Consider the following 9,364-nt stretch of genomic DNA (forward strand, 5'->3'; position numbering starts at 1 on the left):
AAAAAAAAAAAAATTAAAGATCATTTCCATTTTAGATGGTTTGCTTTCTCAGAGAAGCTTATTTGTCACCGACTCATGTAAAATCCTACTCCACTGATGTCATTGAAATTTCTGCCATATTCTTCATTTAGGATAGGTGTTTACTCAGGGTTCCTGTAGTGTTAAGGGGCAAAGATTATCTTGCAGCAAATGTCCCATTCTGCTCTCTGATGGCATTCTGGTTCTCCACTGTGATGAGCAGGTCATGGCGGGGTGGGAAAGTAGCGTTAAAACTCTTGAAAGTTTGTCATTTCATTGAGTCAATGAGAAGGCCTAATTAGTGATTGAAAAGATAATTAAAATTTGGCAGGCTGCTAGGTTTTGTATAGCACGTTGTCATTCTTTTTCAATAGTACATTTTTTTTTTTTAATTATTCATGACTTTTTGGCCTTTTTTTCTTTTCTGCCTCCCTGCATCTGATTGCTCATTTCAATTCTTATCATTTTTTAATGCCTTGAATTTTATTTGTCTCTTGTTGACACCCCATTTCATTCTTTGGTCTCCCTGTTTGCATTTTCTGGTTTTCCTCCATAGGTCTCATACTCTGACTCTTGCCTTCCTACTCAGTCTCATATAGGGTACTCATTAACTTCCCATGAGTTGTTCTGTTCAGGCATTCGATGCTTTCTTCTACAATTCTTCATGATCGTTCTTTTGTTTCTTTCAGGTTATACTAGAATCAAAACTGGTCATTACTCCTATTTAACGACATAATTTTCTGAGACCCTTGTACCATTAAGTAGAAAAGAAGGCAAGGATGTATTTCGGTGTGCATAACGAGGCTAGAGATGAATTATAAGTGTCAAAGATAAACTCTTCCTCTTGACTCCGTGAGACCCAGATTTCATTTGAGTTCTCTATTTAGATAACCTTGTTATTTCTGATTATCTGTATTCAGATCATCCCCTTTCTATTTTCCCCATACTAATACATTGTCAGTTTAGGACTTGTTCTCCAGTCAATGGAAAAGTCCAGATAACATGGATGAGAACTCCCATTTGGTCTAAATGGGGGGGGAAAATGGTCTTAGTAAGACTAACTGAAAATATCTGAAGCACCACACGGATCTAATAAGCCAACCCATTGGACTAAACTTGAGAGGAAACAGATTGAACCACAAAACTGTAAAGGACTTCCTGAGCATCTGAGGCCTTCTTCAAAGGCATTTATTTATATTGTATGTTACATCAGTATGTTTCTAAACAGACAGGAAAGAGGAATTAAAGTAAGAAAGAGTACAGAAACGTGCTTGAAATTTAGTATGAAAAGCTTCATACTGCTTTCCAGCCTGTCTCACAACAGTTGCTGTAAAGCATCTGGAGAAGAGAAAGGATTAAGCCCTGGCTCTTGAACGATGCACTCATACCTGCGTGGTGAGTAGTGGGGTGCGGTCTGCGCCTGAGGTTGGTGGTGGACTTCTATTCCTGCCTCGGCACATGGTTCTTTTCTGACCTTAAACAATTTCCTTGTGGCTGAATTAAAATAGGGAGGGAAGTGTCAAGCTGCAAAGTCGTAACAGACTTTTGATACACGTGGCTTTTGCTGGAGGGGAAAACTACAGCCCTGAGCGTGTGCCTAAGCTCACTATGCAATGGAAAGGAAGAAGCAGGTGCCCTAGGACAGACCTGCCAGCGTGCTGGACAGGGCTGCACACCACTCGGAAAACTCAGGTTCACCGTTCTCCAGTGTGGCCTGGCAGGAGGCTCAAACTCCAGTTTCTTGGAAAAGCTACAAGCCACTAGGTTAGAGAATAACCAAAGATCAGGGATCTCCTTGTTTGTCTTATACCTGCGCTGGCTGGTAATGGGGTAATGGTTTTTTTTTTAGTGGTGGTGGTTGGGTTTTGGCTTTTTTTTTTTTTTTCTTAGTTTTTTTTTCCAGAAATACATTCCAACATTCACTTAGTGTTCTGGCCATGAGGCTCTTCTTTTATAGAACCTATTTCCATGGTTTTGACTGAAAGCTGTGGTCATCGCTCTGTCCTGTGAGCATGTGGTCTTTCAGGTGTACCTCTGGGGACCACCTTCTGAACTTTTGCCCTTTTGAATCACTGCTGTGTGGGCCTTAGGGTGGTGTGGCAGGGCTGAGGTATGGAGGATTGACTAGACTGAGATTCCATTGACTGTGCCAGAGGGGCTGCAGATGCCTGGGCAGTTTCCCTGGCCTAAATTTAAACACCTATGTACAGTCCCTGTGAAGCATCTAACACAAACCTTTCATCTTGGTCTTCCCACATGTAAACTGGAGGAATTATTGAGAGCTAGATACTTCACACAAATGTGAATTGGTCCCCTCTGCTGCTCTGTGGATTCAATGTGCTGTATATGTTGCTACAAACTTAGCTGACAAACTGACTGTAGTTGATTTGTTCTTAATAGTCACAAGTCTCAAACGATGTGAGGTATTATTCTCCTTTCTGGATTTTTGTTTTCTTGAATGATGTACAGGCAGACCCAAGTGTCTCCGAGGCAAATAGTGGTTTCGGGTACCTCAATTTTTGGATGACCAACTCAAGCCACTGTTTTTTTCACAGGATGGGGGCTCATCAGCAATCAGCCTCAAAGAGCTTCACAAAGTGAATGTCTGTAACGTAATTCTGGGGCAGCATATTTATACAAAAAGCTGTACTCCATGTCACAGAAAGCGAGATTATCACTTGCCTCATTCCTGGAGGCTTACTCACTGCTAAGGTTTGAGGGGGGGAACACCAGAAGCAGCACACAAGGTCTATCTAAAGCAGCATGCTCTTTTGTTGTATTTGTAGGAACTAGAACAGACCGAAGCTTTGAAGTAATGCAAGCATTTCTTCTAGAGATGTAGGAATGTGCAAAGTATAGCAGGTCCCAATTTTTGACCAGGACTCTTGTATTTATAAATGTACCTGGAAGGAAATTTGACTAGGTTGCTCTTATGTTTGCAAAACATAAGTAGGATGTACTTAAGTGTTTTTATTATTTATTGTGGTAGTTACAATTTCTGGGTTGGATATTCTTGGCCAGTTTTGTGTGTCACACATTACTACATATGAAACCTATTTGTCAGATGAGTGTTGATTTAAAAAAAATAAGTCTCTTGCTCAGAGTAGCCCTGCTCATGCTAAAGCCATGCCTTAGCTTCAGGAAGCACACTGTAATTAAATGCCAATAGCAATTTTTAACTCAGCAATAGCTCAAGCGCTTTGTTGCAACGAGGCCTTGATTACTTTTATGCCAAGGTGATATTAGAGCAACACTTGATTTATCCTGAATTTACAGGACCGTGACAGGTCATAATCTAGTTCCTGGGCATTAGAATACTTCCCTGAAAAATAGGATGACTGTAGTTCACTTTCTATAATTATGGTTAATAGAATATTCTTCACAGGTAATTCTGAGTATAGCACTGTGGGAGCTGGATAGTTAATACGAGGCGACATTAAAAACACCAGAAGGGCAAAAAGCCTGAGTCCGCTTCATGAAGGACTTAGAGCAGTATTGCATACGTAGTATGAATGGGAAGATTCTCTGCTTTGTCGATTCAGTAGGATGTATATACTTTCAAAAGTGACCTTGTTGTCTTTTTTAAAATAAGAAAATAAATCCTCTCATTCTCAAGCTATATTTCAGAGATGGTGGGATTTTTTTTTGTCTTATTCTTTTTGTCTTTTTCTTCAACCCTTCTTGCCCCCAACATTTAGCTGTAGTCTTGAATCTAAACAGTACCCTTTGGATTTTTTTACTTGGATTTAGTATTGTTGAATAAAAACTCACAATATTCGCAGTGAGAAGCAAACAGAAGCTGCAGTATTTCAAGCTGCAGTGTAATTTGGTTACTGAAGATTCTGATGTGCGTCTGCTTGGTTAAGCAATAAGGATGTTTATTCTAATGCATAAACCAGGTGGTAAGTGAAGCGAATGCCTTGTATACAAAAATCTTTACATTGATACTTATTCATTTCAGAATAAAGGAAGTTGCCCGTTACTCAGCTGTTTGGTCTTCCAAAAGATTCAGCAGCACTTCTCTCTAAGAGTTCAGTGCTAGAAACAATAAATTTATATTCATCAGCTCTATTGTGCAAAATTGTACTGATATGGCAGTTAAAATAATATGATAGTGCTGAGCAATTTGCTTCTCATTTGCTTAACTGAGGAAGGGATTCAGTCTTCATGTTCTGAGTGCCTTTCAATCTGGTGTATATATGATTAATGTCGGTGAGTCACTTCTGATGGGAATTTCAGCTTTTTCTCACACGGCGAGATAGGGAGACTTTCTGCTCCTCCCACCACCAGTTTAAAAGCCCTGCAAAAGACAGAAAGGAGGAGGTAATTTTTCAGGTCTTCAGAGTTGCACCCTATTAAAGGAAGCGAGGAGATAGCCAGTCTGTTGGCAATTGCTGCACAGGTGTCTGCAAACCAGCTAGGACAGCTGAGATTGGGATAAAAGTGTAAGTAAGTAGATTGTTACTCGCTTGAGAAACCATCCATTCGCGCTGGTTATTTACATTCAGAATTTAGCTGGGAAGACTAGTGCAGAAGAATGGGGAAGGAGGATTTGGGAAGGAAATAATTCTGAAGGTGCAGGAAGGCAAATCATGAAGTGAATCCTGTAGGGGGTTCATTGTAGGAACTGGTGGAGCTCGGGAGACCTTGTTATCCCTGCCAGAAGTAAGCTGGGGAGAATATAATGCTTTATATATTATAGGTTAGCTCAAAAGCTTGCTGTAGCTGCACATGAAATACTGTAGGCATATCTATGGAACTTTCCCTGTGATTTCAGAAGATGTTGTTTCTCTGTTTATGTATGTGTGCCTCTGCATAAAGACTATAATATATAGTTTGATTATGAGATTCAGTTGCCACGAAATTCATCGAATGGGGCAGGATGGCTTCAGGATTGAGGAATTTTAAAGGGCTCTAGTTCACATGTACCTAGAGGCCTGGAAAATGCCTGGGCACATAAATGTATGAAAGTCCTTGGTGGCATTTTACAGTGTTTAAACAGACTGCTGAGTTAATAACTACGGATCGCGATAGGGCTTCGTCAGCTGAATTGCTTCTGTTTTAGAAAGCCCTGCTAGACCTCTGTGTGTAATTTTACACTTCTAAGTGATGTTAAAAATATGGTCTGATATTTAAATGTATGTGCTTCACCTAAAATTTGAAGTCTACCCCATGTCACTTGTGACATTGAGTATAGACCTCCTGAGTTAGTGCCTTGTGGTTTTTAGTTTCTATGTCTATCATCTGTCTTGTTAAGCTGCAGCTGTAAGATAGGACAGGGCAAGATCACTTGAGGCTTACCGATGCTACTGTAGGCAACCGTATCATATAATTCTTTTCATTACGATAGTGATATTTACTGTAGATAACACGACTGACTATTCAGTGACCTCTAGAAATTTAATCTTGTGTCTTCTTATCTTTTAGACTAGCATGTATTTCAAAACTGACTCAGCAGAAAGCATATGGCTAGAATGAGTATAAATGCCGATTATCATGATATTAGTAATGGTACTCCTGGTTTGGCTTCATGTTATTGTTAGATTTGTATATGTAGTTCATTCTATTATGGAGAAAAAAAATTACAATATGCTAGCAGGTTGGAAAAAAAAATTAACTGGGGGGGGGGGGGGGGAAGGAAAAAAGGTATTTCTAAAGCACATAGAACCAACACTTTAGATAGAAGGTGATGTCCATAAAAAGAAAAAAGATTTGAGAATGGTTCTGTAATTTATTGTATCAGAGATTGACTCCTTCCCTTTTTCCCTCCTCTGTTCCTTCCAGCTCTTAGAGCCCTGTTTGCTTTTCAGAAGGATAATGACATGCTGAGTGGCTGAAAAAGCTTATTTCCTCCCTCGACTGAGAGCAGAAAAGGGATGAATGCTTCAGTAGTGTGCTGCTAATGGGCTGATCTGAACACTGAGGGAGAAAACAGGTCTTTAGAAAGACATAAAATGAAAAGATTTTATAACCTCTTCATTAGTTTTAAATTTTGTTTTCAGTATTCTCTGTAGTCATTTTTTCTTTTCTGAAGATATCTATAGCTTCTTCACAAATTTCTTTGCCCTGTTGGTTTTCATAATTGATTTTCATTGAAAAATCTCATAATGTAGACAGAGAAGATGTTCAGATCAAGCTCCTGGCTGCTATTAAACGCACACTAAATACTAAGCGTGCATGCTGGTGGGTATTTGCACTTATCTGTCAAGCAAGGATAAACTCTTAGCAACCCCATGAAGGATTGCTAAATATCCTGTAAGGCTGTCACCTCTAAGTTCATACAGTCCATACAGCGTGGGCCTTTGAATAGTTTTTAAAAAGGCAAGACCGGAGAAAAAGTTAGGGGTGGGTAAAGAAAAGCAGAGCTGCGTATGTGTGGGCAAGGAGGCGGGTGTTTCTCCTGTACTTTGGTTTATTCCCTTCTCCATATGGCCTTTTCCTCATTACCCCCACATCTCTGTCATGCAAGGATTGAAGTGACCCTCCCATTGCTCTCTGTGGCGCGCTGTGGGATCGTATTTTGGATCAGGAGGAGTCAGTTAGCAATGCCACGTACCAGGGATCAACCAGCACAGGGCCACCTCTGAACTAGGCTTGCACCATGGGCTACCATTTTTGAATTTACAAACCTTGCCACCCAGCCTGCTAAAGGACGTCCACCTGACTGCTCCCTGATGGCATCTTAAACTCACGTGGAAGAATAAACCTTTTTTGATCACAGATTCTTACTGTAACACCTGAAAACTACCGTGACAGCCAGTTTCTAAATACCCTGAGTAGAATGTAATGGTTTTGTTATTCTTCTGAAAAGGGATCAGAAAAATGACTTGGTACATTGCCTTCTCCGAATTCCCATTTTCTGTACAGCAGTTTGAGCCTGTGCACAGACGCCTTTGTTTTCACAGTTTACTTTTTCAAATCTTTATATCATCTGAATACACAAAGGAGGTGTCACTGTCTGCCTTTTTTTCATATTGCCCTATGCATTATATAAGGAGAAAGAAATTACAAAAAGAAGATCTAATAGCAGATCTTGTTTTGCAGCCACTCGCAAAGCTTAGAGCCAGGTCTGTTTTCATCCTGGCTGTTATTTCCCGTGTGATGCTGAATGGGCATGACAAGCTTTTCTAGCATTCACCCGACTTGTTGAATGGGCAGCTCCTCTAACAGTGATTCAAAATACTTTGTGAATTTGTGCCTGATGGTGTGATGGAGCTCTAATAGTGATCCCAGCGGGAACAGATGGGGACCAGAGTCTGTGAATTACCACTAAGCTGTAGTCACATCTGCCAGATTGCTGAAAGCCAGCCATTACTCCTGCTGGTCTAGTGAAGATGCGAATGCCTTCAGCTGATGGCTTGTAGGAGGCTCACGTGGGGGCTCAGGAGTGTCTGGTGAGTCAAAGAAGGGCAGCAGCAGCTGTGGCAAACAGTGGCCTCTCTTAAGATGCCTGTATGAAACTCAATACAGATCAAGGCAACCAGATAGGTAAAATGGTAATGTCTTACTTTTCCTTTTTTTGAAATGTCATTTTTCTAATGCTGTCCATAGAGCTCCATTTACGAATCTTCAGAAATGGATTATGCTGCGTAGTAAATGGTCAGTGTACAATAGTTAAAAATAACTAAGTGATGCCATCTACTGTCTTAAATTCTTATTTAATATTACATTTGATGACTGAATTTTTATCCTGAGAAAAAATTGGAAACAGCCTACACTGAGTATAATGTCAGAGCTGTGACACGCTGTCTGATCTGTATCAAAGTTACGCAATATAAATATTGATTGTGATTAAATACAGTAGGCTATAGACTATGTCAGAAGGAATTGTGATGCTAGTGTCCATCCAAAATAACTTCTCAGTGAATCTACTGCATAAATAACTAGAGATTTCTTTTCAGGCTGCTTTGTTTTTTATATTTCTGAGAGGAAGATGTAGAATCCTGTGGAATAGAGGGTAGGTTGGAAGAACATGGCACACCATCCCTTTCGAGTGTATGTTTATTAAAATGTATTTGTTGTGTAGTGACATTCTTCACGTCACATCTATATTTAGTACAACTTGTTATCCACAATGGCTTTACTTTTAGGTGCTCTGTGGAAAGAGTTAACCTGACCATGGACTTCAAAGAAATTGAGAACCACATTTGTGTAACACGCGTCATTCAAAGAGAATTCACCCATCATCTCAAAAAGGTAGAACAGGTCATAACATTTTAACACTTGAATGTATACACTGAACTAAATTTGAAATGTTGGCTATGGACTACAATGCTCAGCCTTGAAACAGTAGCTCATTCAGAGAATATCGAACGATTGTTTATTTCATGTATACATATGAATTGTTAGGTCAGTTGGGGTTTTGACAGCAAGAGTTAAGGATGTATTTTCTTCAGATGCAGCTATGCCAGACTGCAGTTCGCAGGTTGCCGCGTAATGAAACAGTGAAGCATCACAGACTGATCTGAAGGTCCTGCAGTCAGCAGCGCTTGGCAGGTATAAATGGGTGCCGAACCAGAGAGACAGGATTTATGCTTAGCAGTTAACCCTTTCTCCCTTTGTTGTTTCTTTTTGTAATGGTCTGTAAAGCGCTGAGATAATCTTGGCTTCCTGTACTTTATTTTCACCTTAGTGAAAATAATCTGAAACCTGTGAAGTAGACTATAGATTCCAGCGTTGCGGTGACTTGTAAATTCTTTTCCTGAATGGATATACCGTATTTAGGGTGGCATGAATAAGGATATATTTGGACATAAAGGTGTGTAGAACCGCAGTCTGATAATGAAATGTGTAATTTCTTGCGGTTGGTTGTTTTTTTTTTTTTCTCCAAGTATCAATACTGCAGTGATGTGTCTTTCTGCTTGTATGTTAAAAGATAAACAATCTGTGCTTTCTTACGCTTTTACGTAGTTTAATTTTCGTGGCAAAACTCATCCAATACGTAAATACCCATTTTCAGATGTAACACACTAGAACTCTCCCATTCAAACACTATAAATAATAGAAGTCCTTCAGTTGCTTCCTCCCTCAGTACTTGGGAGCATATCCACAAGATTCATAAATGACCAAACAAGCAGCAAATTAATTCCACAACTAATGATCCCTAGAAAAGACTTAATTTCCAGCTGCATTTTATATCAAAAGGTCTGCAAATGAGTGTGGCACAGTCCATGCTTTGATGAAGAGGAAGCTATGCATGTATTTACATCCTTCCTGTAGCTTGCCATACTTCTTTGCTTTAAATTTCTGTAAAATTCTGTTCTCTGCAGCCAGACTGTCCAGAAATCATGAGATGGATTGAAAAAGATGGAGATAGATTTAAAAAAATATGTACTTTTTTGTTCTT

At 39.7% G+C, this 9,364-nt stretch overlaps 1 protein-coding gene across 1 annotated transcript in view; it reads left to right on the forward strand.

Moving 5' to 3' along the window:
- The first annotated feature begins 8,443 nt into the window (after positions 1 to 8,443).
- Positions 8,444 to 9,364, forward strand: part of ARHGAP6 (Rho GTPase activating protein 6) — a 124,836-nt gene continuing 123,915 nt past the window's right edge. The window contains exon 1 of the mRNA XM_035901727.1: positions 8,444 to 8,514. The gene's annotated coding sequence lies outside the window, so the exon portion shown is untranslated. The remainder of the gene's footprint in view (positions 8,515 to 9,364) is intronic.

The sequence above is a fragment of the Egretta garzetta genome, unplaced genomic scaffold (assembly GCF_000687185.1).
Source record: "Egretta garzetta isolate BGI_Z169 unplaced genomic scaffold, ASM68718v1 scaffold49, whole genome shotgun sequence".
NCBI classification, from domain to species: Eukaryota; Metazoa; Chordata; class Aves; order Pelecaniformes; family Ardeidae; genus Egretta; species Egretta garzetta.